The sequence below is a fragment of the Phyllobates terribilis genome, unplaced genomic scaffold, assembly GCF_046119375.1.
Source record: "Phyllobates terribilis strain yellow unplaced genomic scaffold, ASM4611937v1 Scaffold_7__3_contigs__length_470593459, whole genome shotgun sequence".
NCBI lineage: Eukaryota > Metazoa > Chordata > Amphibia > Anura > Dendrobatidae > Phyllobates > Phyllobates terribilis.
The window spans coordinates 188,118,287-188,128,901 of NW_027362767.1; the positions used below are offsets into that span (position 1 = coordinate 188,118,287).

Genomic DNA, 10,615 nt, shown 5'->3' on the forward strand with positions numbered 1-10,615 from the left:
GGACTGTTGCTGCCCTCCCATGGGCTTCGGTTGTGTTATCTGTCGTCTGGAGGAACATGGACTGTGACTACAGACTATGCTGGTGGGAGATATGAAATCTGTAGGCCAACCAAAAGTTAGGAGACAGTGATTATCACCTGGCACAGGAACAGTGGTACTACCTGCCCCGTGGAGGGGATCTTGTGGGCTAGGGCCAATGTATTTTGGCCATTTACATGGAGTTGTTGTAAAACCATGGATGTAAGGAATACAAAATAGTTGCATCATTAACCCCTTAACATCTGACGTACTAATACGCGTCTGTGCCCTGGGACTTAAGAGCCAGACCCGTATTAGTACGTCATGGCGATCGCGCGCGCACACAGGCTGTGCGGGCGCGATCGCCGCTGGGTGTCAGCTGATTGTCACAGCTGACACCCGATACCATGTGCAGGGAGCGGTCCTGCACCGCTCCCAGCACATTAACCCCCGCTATGCTGCGATAGAAGTCGATCGAAGTCGATTGCAGCATTGCGGGGGCAAGGGGAGGTGATCACAGATACTCACCTCCTCTTCGGCTTCCAGCGCTGTCTGCAAAGGCTTCCTGGGTGTTGCCATGACAACCCGATGTTGTCATGACAACATCCGGGTCACCAGACAGCAGGAAGATTGTTTGGACATGCGCAGTGCATCTCCAAACAATCTTCACACTGTGCACCGCTGACAGCCTGCATGGCATAGGGATGGTGCTCCGTCCCTATGCCATGCAGGCAATCAGAGAAACAAAAGTGAAAGTCCCAGAGTGGGACAAAGTAATAAACTATATAAGCTTCCAGAAAGTGAAAAAAATAAATAAATAAAATAAATAAATAAATAAAAAATCCACCAAAAATAAAAATATAATGTACCCATCAATAAATATTATTATAAAAAAAAAAAAGAAAAAAAAACAATAAAAGTACACATATTTGGTATCGCTGCGTCCGGAACAACCTGACCTATAAAACAGTCCCACTAGTTAACCCCTTCAGTGAACACGGTAAAAAAAAAAATAAAAAAAATGAAGCAAAAAACAATGCTTTATCACCATACCGCCAAACAAAAAATGGAATAACACGCGATCAAAAAGACAAATATAAATAAAAATGGTACTGCTGAAAACGTCATCTCGTCCCGCAAAAAACAAGCTGCCATACAGCTCCATCAGCCGAAAAATAATAAAGTTATAGCTCTCAGAATAAAGCTATGCTAAAAAATATTTTTTTCTATAAAATTGCTTTTATTATGTAAAAGTGCAAAACATAGAAAAACGATATAAATGTGGTACCGCTGTAAACTTACTGACCCGAAGAATAAAGCTACCTCATCAATTTTACCACACGCGGAACAGAATAAAAAAAAAAAAAAAAAAAAAAAACAATTCCTGAATTGTTGGTTTTTGTTTATTCTGCCTCCCAAAAATCGGAATAGAAAGCGATCAAAAAATGTCACGTGCCTGAAAATGGCACCAATAACAACGTCAAGTCATCCCGCAAAAAACGAGCCGTCACATGACTGTCTGCCAAAATCTGGAAAAATTATAGCTCTCAAAATATGGCGATGCAAAAACTAGATTTTACAAAAAATGCGTCTTTTAGTGTGTGACAGCTGTCAATCATAAAAACCCCATATGATTCTGGTATTGCTGTAATCACACCGACCTGAAGAATAAAGTCGTCTAATCACTTATACCGCACAAGGAACGGCGTCAAAAATAAACTCTTGGGTTAGGATTGGGCTAGGGTTAGGGTTGTGCTAGGGCTAGGGTTGTGCTACGGTTAGGGTTGGGGTTGGGGTTAGGGTTGGGGTTAGGGTTGGGGTTAGGGTTGTGCTACGGTTAGGGTTGTGCTACGGTTGGGATTTTTTTCAAAAGTAAGAAAAAAAGATGACGATATGGCGACTAGTGTTGAGCGCAAGTGCTCGCTACTTGAGTTTGCATTGGGTGCTCGGGTATGCATTGAGTATCGCGGGTGCTCGAGTCTCTGCCCCATATGCTTCGCGGCCAAAAAAACTTTACGGGGATTGGCTGCCATGCACGAGCGATCCCCGCATGTTTTTTTTTGGGTGTCTAATAACCGTGAAATATGCGGGGCAGGGACTCGAGCATGTCACTCGAGCACACGCTGTACATGGTGCATACCTGAGTACCCGATGCAAACTCAAGTAGCGAGCACTTGCGCTCAAGACTAATGACAACTTATTCAATATGATGACCTAATGTAAACAAATTCTGTGTCGTACCTCTGGTTTCAAAATGTTCACTATACACCTTAATAAAATCCTTGGGGGGTATAGTTTCCAAAATGGGGTCACTTGTGGGGGAGCTCCACTGTTTAGGCACATCACGGGCTCTCCAAACGCGACATGGTGTCCGCTAACAAATTGAATGGAAAATCGTCTCAAATTGTTAGCGGACGCCATGTTGCGTTTGGAGAGCCCCTGCGTGCCCAAACATTGGAGCTCCCCCACAAGTGACCCCATTTTGGAAACTAGACCCCCCAAGGCACCTATCTAGATGCATAGTGAGCACTTGGAACCCCCAGGTGCTTCACAAATTGATTCATAAAAATGAAAAAGTGTTTTTTTTTTCACGTTTTCATTTTTATGAATCAATTTGTGAAGCACCTGGGGGTTCCAAGTGCTCACTATGCATCTAGATAGGTGCCTTGGGGGGTCTAGTTTCCAAAATGGGGTCACTTGTGGGGGAGCTCAAATGTTTGGGCACACAGGGGCTCTCCAAACGCAACATGGTGTCCGCTAACAATTTGAGCCGATTTTCCATTCAATTTGTTAGCGGATACCATGTTGCATTTGGAGAGTCCCTGTGTGCCCAAACATTGGAGCTCCCCCACAAGTGACCCCATTTTGGAAACTAGACCCCCCAAGGCACCTATCTAGATGCATAGTGAGCACTTGGAACCCCAGGTGCTTCACAAATTGATTTGTAAAAATGAAAAAATGAAAAAAAAAACACTTTTTCATGTTTACGAATCAATTTGTGAAGCACCTAGGGGGTTCCAAGTGCTCACTATGCATATAGATAGGTGCCTTGGGGGTCTAGTTTTCAAAATGGGGTCACTTGTGGGGGAGCTCCAATGTTTGGGCACACAGAGGCTTTCCAAACGCAACATGGTGTCCGCTAACAATGTGAGCCGACAATTTGTTAGCGGATATCATGTTGCATTTGGAGAGTCCCTGTGTGCCCAAACATTGGAGCTCCCCCACAAGTGACCCCATTTTGGAAACTAGACCCCCCCCAAGGCACCTATCTAGATGCATAGTGAGCACTTGGAACCCCAGGTGCTTCACAAATTGATTTGTAAAAATGAAAAAGTGAAAAAAAAAAACACTTTTTCATTTTTATGAATCAATTTGTGAAGCACCTGGGGGTTCCAAGTGCTCACTATGCATCTAGATAGGTGCCTTGGGGGGTCTAGTTTCCAAAATGGGGTCACTTGTGGGGGTGCTCCAATGTTTGGGCACACAGGGGCTCTCCAAACACAACATGGCGTCCGCTAATTATTCAAGCAAATTTTACAATCAAAAAGTCAAATGGCGCTCCTTCCCTTCCGAGTCCTGCCGTGCGCCCAAACAGTGTTTTTTCCCCAAATATTGGGTATCTGCGTGCCCACGGGAAATTGCACAACAAATTTTGGGGTCCATTTTTTCTTGTTACCCCTGTGAAAATAAATAAAATTGGGTCTAAAGTAACTTTTTTGTGAAAAAAGTTAAATGTTCATTTTTTTCTTCCACATTCCAAAAATTCCTGTGAAGCACCTGAAGGGTTAATAAAGTTCTTGAATGTGGTTTTGAGCACCTTGAGGGGTGCAGTTTTTAGAATGGTGTCACTTTTGGGTATTTCCTGTCATAAAGACCCCTCAAAGTGACTTCATATGTGATGTGGTCCCTAAAAAAAGGTTTTTGTAAATTTTGTTGGAAAAATGAGAAATCGCTTGTCAACTTTTAACCCTTATAGCTCCCTAACAAAAAAAAAATTTGGTTCCAAAATTGTGCTGATGTAAAGTAGACATGTGGGAAATGTTATTTATTAACTCTTTTGTGTGACACATCTCTCTGATTTAAGGGCATAAAAATTCAAATTTTGAAAATTGCAAAATTTTCAAAATTTTCACCAAATTTCCGTTTTTTCACAAATAAACGCAAGTGATATCGAAGAAGTTTTACCACAATCATGAAGTACAATATGTCACGAAAAAACATTCTCAGAATCAGGGGGATCCGTTGAAGCGTTCCAGAGTAATTACTTCATAAAGTGACAGTGGTCAGAATTGTAAAAATTGGCCCGGTCATTAACGTGCAAACCACCCTCGGGGCTTAAGGGGTTAAACTCACAGAACAATGGCAGTATACTGTGAGTGCATGGGTGCGTGTGAAACATCGCATTGCACTCGCATGTGATCCAAGTGGAGTCCGATTACCGCAGACACCGGCAATGGAGGAGATGGGGAAACTACTTTCTCCGTCTCCTCCACGCCTGTGATCCGATACTCGCATGCGAGAGGACAGAAGCCCAGTCCACTGACACTCGGATCACGCTCTTAGCAGAGATTGAGACAAGGGTCCTCTGCATAATCAGCCCCGATTCTCTTGCATGACCAAATCAACGGATGCTACTCGCCAGTGTGAACGAGCCCTTAAAGTGGATTAAAAAATACACCCGATCAGCACATTTTACTGGGATAGTCAATGTACTAAATGGATCCACAAAGAGATTCCTACTGTTGTATAGTTATAAGCAATCAGCTGCAGAATGATACCTAATCATCAAATATTCTAATGCCGCTGACCCAGACACTAAAAAGCATATTAAACTCTCCAGCCAACATGTTTCACCAGAATACACCCGGCTTCATCAGGGGAATGGGGAACTGACAGCAGAGAAGAGGACGCGTCATCTTGGAAGACCTCTGCTTGGTAACATCATAGTCACCGCATTACCTCAGGGACCATCTAAGCTCTGCTACTTGGCTCACCTTCCACATCCAACCATTCACAAGAAGTTGTGCCCCTCCTATCACATAGTTCTACTGGTTGGCCAGTCAGAAATACTCAGGGGTCACATTCATTGTCTTCTAAGACCGCCCCAGGGGCCCACATTCATTGTCCTCTAAGTTCACTCCAGGGGCCCACATTCAATGTCCTCTAAGTTCACCCCAGGGGCCCACATTCATTGTCCTCTAAGTTCACCCCAGGGGCCCACATTCATTGTCTTCTAAGTTCACTCCAGGGGCCCACATTCATTGTCTTCTAAGACCACCCCAGGGTCCACATTCGTTGTCCCCCAAGTTCAGCCCAGGGACCCACATTCATTGTCTTCTAAGACCACCCCAGGGGCCCACATTCATTGTTCTCTCAGTTCACCCCAGGGCCCACATTCATTATCTTCTAAGTTCATTCCAGGGGCCCACATTCATTGTCCCAGAAGTTCACCCCAGGGCCCACATTCATTGTCTTCTAAGATCACCCGAGGGACCCACATTCATTGTCCCCCAAGTTCACCGCAGGGGCCCACATTCATTATCCTCTATGTTCACCACAGCAGCCTTTCTTCAGATGAAAAAATATTAAAGGGAACTGGTCATCAGAAAAAACACTTAGCCTGAAGACATGGGGTTAATCTGCAGGTTAATAGCGTTACTTACCTGCCCGGCGCCTGCACTTAGCCGAACAGTTTCAGTCAGGAGGGCAGACACCGCTCTGAGTATACAGTACTGCAGCTGTAACCGCCCCCGGCCCTGACTGACAGCCAGCCCCAATGCAGGGCCAGTTGTGCTGGGGGGGGACGGGGGTGGGTGCGACTACAGCCGCCACCCTGCATACAAGGACCTGGATTCATTTGTATTGAGTATGATCACCAGGCGCAGAAATCCCCGCACTTACACACCGTAACTGCTATCAATGAGGTTATTAATGGTTGTCTGAGGAATGTTGTGCTGCTGATTCCAGGTAACTTTGGAATTGCGGACCAACATCCCGATGTGCTTGATGGGGGACAAGTCTGGAGACACTGCAGCCATGGGAGCACGTTTAGGCCTTACAGGCTGCTCAATGTGGCACAAGCAGCATGTGGCCTGGTGTTTTGTGTTAAAAAATGGCTCCTTGGAAACTCTTGAGAAATCTTCGTCCCACCAGTTCCACGATTGATCCACTCTGCACTGGAAAATAAAGTTGACATCACATGCCAAGCCTAAGGTGTCAAACAGTGCCACCACAAACCATAAGAAGGCGTTTGCACCACATTGGGCTACGAGCCAGACCATCAGCTACAGGTGTCTATTAACCTCATGCCACCACTCTCAAAGCCCATCATGATGCAGATCAAGATGGCAATGGAGGCTGAAACGTAGGTCTGTCCTCTTCAGGGATGAGTTCTGCCTTTGTCTTGGAGGATAGTCGAATATTGGTTAGGATACCATGTGGATAATGCCATAATGAAGTCTTCAGGGAATCTAGGGAATGTCACACCAGTACTACTCACGGGGTATTGTGGTGTGTGGTAGTATAATATACGTTAGTTGGACCCCTCTAGTCTTCATTCTAGTGCACTATTGGCTCAGTTTTACATTGATTTGTTAGTGGAATCAGTGGTGTGGCCATTTTTCCTCCAAAGTGTCCATGAAGCCATTAGTCAACAACACCAGACTCCATGTTGCTGGAATTACTGTGAGCTGCCTGCATGACCTTAACGTGCTACTACGTCCTGCAGCATCTCCCGACTTGTCTCCATCGAGCACATTGAGGACGTCATTGGTCGGTGATTACACAGGAGCTGCCGGCAGCGTCTCCGGACTTGTCTCCATCGAGCACATCGGGGACGTCATTGGTCGGTGATCACACAGGAGCTGTCAGCAGCATCAATGGACTTGTCTCCATCGAGCACATCGGGGACGTCACAGGTTGGTGATTACACAGGAGCTGCTGGCAGCGTCTGCGGACTTGTCTCCATCGAGCACATCGGGGACGTCATTGGTCCGTGATTACACAGGAGCTGCCGGCAGATTCTCTGGACTTGTCTCCATCGAGCACATCGGAACCTCATTGGTCGGTGATCATACAGGAGCTTCCAGCAGCGTTTCCGGATTTGTCTCTATTGAGCACATCGGGGACATCATTGGTTGGTGATTACACAGGAGCTGCCGGCAGCGTCTCAGGACTTGTTTCTATTGAGCACATCGGGAACGTCATTGGTCTGTTATTACACAGGAGCTGACGGCAGATTCTCTGGACTTGTCTCCATCGAGCACATCGGAACCTCATTGGACGGTGATCATACAGGAGCTGCCGGCAGCGTCTCCGGACTTGTCTCTATTGAGCACATCGGGGACATTATTGGTCGGTGATTACACAGGAGCTGCTGGCAGCGTCTCTGGACTTGTCTCCATCGAGCACATCGGGGACGTCATTGGTCGGTGATCACACAGGAGCTGCCGGCAGCGTCTTTGGACTTGTCCCCGATGTGCTCGATGGAGACGTCATTGGTCGGTGATTACACAGGAGCTGCCGGCAGCGTCTCTGGACTTGTCTCTATTGAGCACATCGGGGACGTCATTGGTCGGTGATTATACAGGAGCTGCCGGCAGCGTCTCCGGACTTGTCTCTATTGAGCACATCGGGGACGTCATTGGTCGGTGATTATACAGGAGCTGCCGGCAGCGTCTCCGGACTTGTCTCTATTGAGCACATCGGGGACGTCACTGGTCGGTGATTATACAGGAGCTGCCGGCAGCGTCTCCGGACTTGTCTCTATTGAGCACATCGGGGACGTCATTGGTCGGTGATTACACAGGAGCTGCCGGCAGCGTCTCTGGACTTGTCTCTATTGAGCACATCGGGAACGTCATTGGTCGGTGATCACACAGGAGCTGCCGGCAGCGTCTCCGGACTTCTCTATTGAGCACATCGGGGACATCCTTGGTTGGTGATTACACAGGAGCTGCCGGCAGCGTCTCTGGACTTGTCTCTATGGAGCACATCGGGAACGTCATTGGTCGGTGATCACACAGGAGCTGCCGGCAGCGTCTCCGGACTTGTCTCTATTGAGCACATCGGGGACATCATTGGTTGGTGATTACACAGGAGCTGCCGGCAGCGTCTCAGGACTTGTTTCTATTGAGCACATCGGGAACGTCATTGGTCTGTTATTACACAGGAGCTGACGGCAGATTCTCTGGACTTGTCTCCATCGAGCACATCGGAACCTCATTGGACGGTGATCATACAGGAGCTGCCGGCAGCGTCTCCGGACTTGTCTCTATTGAGCACATCGGGGACATTATTGGTCGGTGATTACACAGGAGCTGCTGGCAGCGTCTCTGGACTTGTCTCCATCGAGCACATCGGGGACGTCATTGGTCGGTGATCACACAGGAGCTGCCGGCAGCGTCTCTGGACTTGTCTCCATCGAGCACATCGGGGACGTCATTGGTCCGTGATTACACAGGAGCTGCCGGCAGCGTCTCTGGACTTGTCTCTATTGAGCACATCGGGGACATCATTGGTCGGTGATTAGACAGGAGCTGCCGGCAGCGTCTTTGGACTTGTCCCCGATGTGCTCGATGGAGACGTCATTGGTCGGTGATTACACAGGAGCTGCCGGCAGCGTCTCTGGACTTGTCTCTATTGAGCACATCGGGGACGTCATTGGTCGGTGATTATACAGGAGCTGCCGGCAGCGTCTCCGGACTTGTCTCTATTGAGCACATCGGGGACGTCATTGGTCGGTGATTATACAGGAGCTGCCGGCAGCGTCTCCGGACTTGTCTCTATTGAGCACATCGGGGACGTCACTGGTCGGTGATTATACAGGAGCTGCCGGCAGCGTCTCCGGACTTGTCTCTATTGAGCACATCGGGGACGTCATTGGTCGGTGATTACACAGGAGCTGCCGGCAGCGTCTCTGGACTTGTCTCTATTGAGCACATCGGAAACGTCATTGGTCGGTGATCACACAGGAGCTGCCGGCAGCGTCTCCGGACTTCTCTATTGAGCACATCGGGGTCGTGATTGGTCAGTGATTACACAGGAGCTGCCGGGAGCGTCTCCGGACTTCTCTATTGAGCACATCGGGGTCGTGATTGGTCAGTGATTACACAGGAGCTACCGACAGCGTCTCTGGACTTGTCTCTATTGAGCACATCGGGGTCATTATTGGTCAGTGATTACACAGGAGCTGCCGGCAGCGTCTCCGGACTTCTCTATTGAGCACATCGGGGTCGTGATAGGTCAGTGATTACACAGGAGCTACCGGCAGCGTCTCCGGACTTCTCTGAGCACATCGGGGACGTCATTGGTCGGTGATTACACAGGAGCTACCGGCAGCGTCTCCGGACTTCTCTATTGAGCACATCGGGGACGTCATTGGTCGGTGATCACACAGGAGCTGCCAGCAGCGGATCTTGATGATTTATACAATCAGTGGCAGAACCTTCCTCAGACGACCATTATTGTCCTCAGTGACAGCAGCCGAGGCTGGAGGTGCCGGGAATTCTAGGTTTTAAAATGTTTTTTTTTTTTTCATCATTTGTATTTCAGTGACACCCCCACCCCGAGATTCCCACCTCTTTGCCCTCTGTGTGTGGCAGTGTCAGAGCTGAGTATATGTGTGACAGGCTGTGTGCAGGCTGGAAGCCCCCTGCTGCCCCCACTGTCACTCATGCTCTCTGTACCCCGGAGATAATGGCGGCGTCTGTGTCCCGGCAGTGACTCTGCGCTCAGTCTGAGCAGTGACTAATCCGACCCCCAGGGCACATGTAGAAGCCCCCAGTCAGGATGGTGGCGGCCGCCTGCACGGTGCGGCGGGTGCACAGACAAGTGTGGAGCCCCCCGGCCATCATGTACGCACCTGGAGCAGCGCGATCACTGTCTGCGGGAGGCAGCAGGAGAGACAGCCGGCCGGTCAGGTGGAGAGACAGCCGGCCGGTCAGGTGGAGAGACAGCACGGAGAGACAGCCGGCCGGTCAGTGTGGAGGCAGCACGGAGAGACAGCCGGCCGGTCAGGTGGAGAGACAGCCGGCCGGTCAGGTGTGGAGGCAGCACGGAGAGACAGCCGGCCGGTCAGGTGGGGAGGCCGGGGCTCGTGTATCAGCTCACCGGCGTGTGCAGAGCATCCTTCCCGCTGCGGTACTGTGAGGCGGACACACCCTGCGCCGCACTGTGATTGGCGGAGACGCTCAGCATCACTTCCTCTGTGAGACTGGAGCAGCCGCTCAGCTGTCGGTACCAAGCGGAGACCCCCGAGCTGCCGATACTGCGCTGATCCCGAGCTGTCGGTACCAAGCGGAGACCCCCGAGCTGCCGATACTGCGGAGACCCCCGAGCTGCCAGCACCAAGCGGAGACCCCGAGCTGCCGATACTGCGCTGATCCCGAGCTGTCGGTACCAAGCAGAGACCCCCGAGCTGCCGATACTGCGGAGACCCCCGAGCTGCCAGCACCAAGCGGAGACCCCGAGCTGCCGATACTGCGCTGATCCCGAGCTGTCGGTACCAAGCGGAGACCCCCGAGCTGTCGATACTGCGCTGATCCAGAGCTGCCGATACTGCGGTGACCCCGAGCTGCCAGCACCCAGCGGAGACCCC

The 10,615-nt window shown here is 49.7% G+C and overlaps 1 protein-coding gene across 1 annotated transcript in view; it reads right to left on the minus strand.

The window, feature by feature from the left end:
• SLC25A53 (solute carrier family 25 member 53) overlaps positions 1-10,199 on the minus strand; it is a 30,020-nt gene extending 19,821 nt beyond the window's left edge. The window contains exon 1 of the mRNA XM_073639606.1: positions 9,881-10,199. The gene's annotated coding sequence lies outside the window, so the exon portion shown is untranslated. The remainder of the gene's footprint in view (positions 1-9,880) is intronic.
• Between the last annotated feature and the right edge of the window lie 416 nt (positions 10,200-10,615).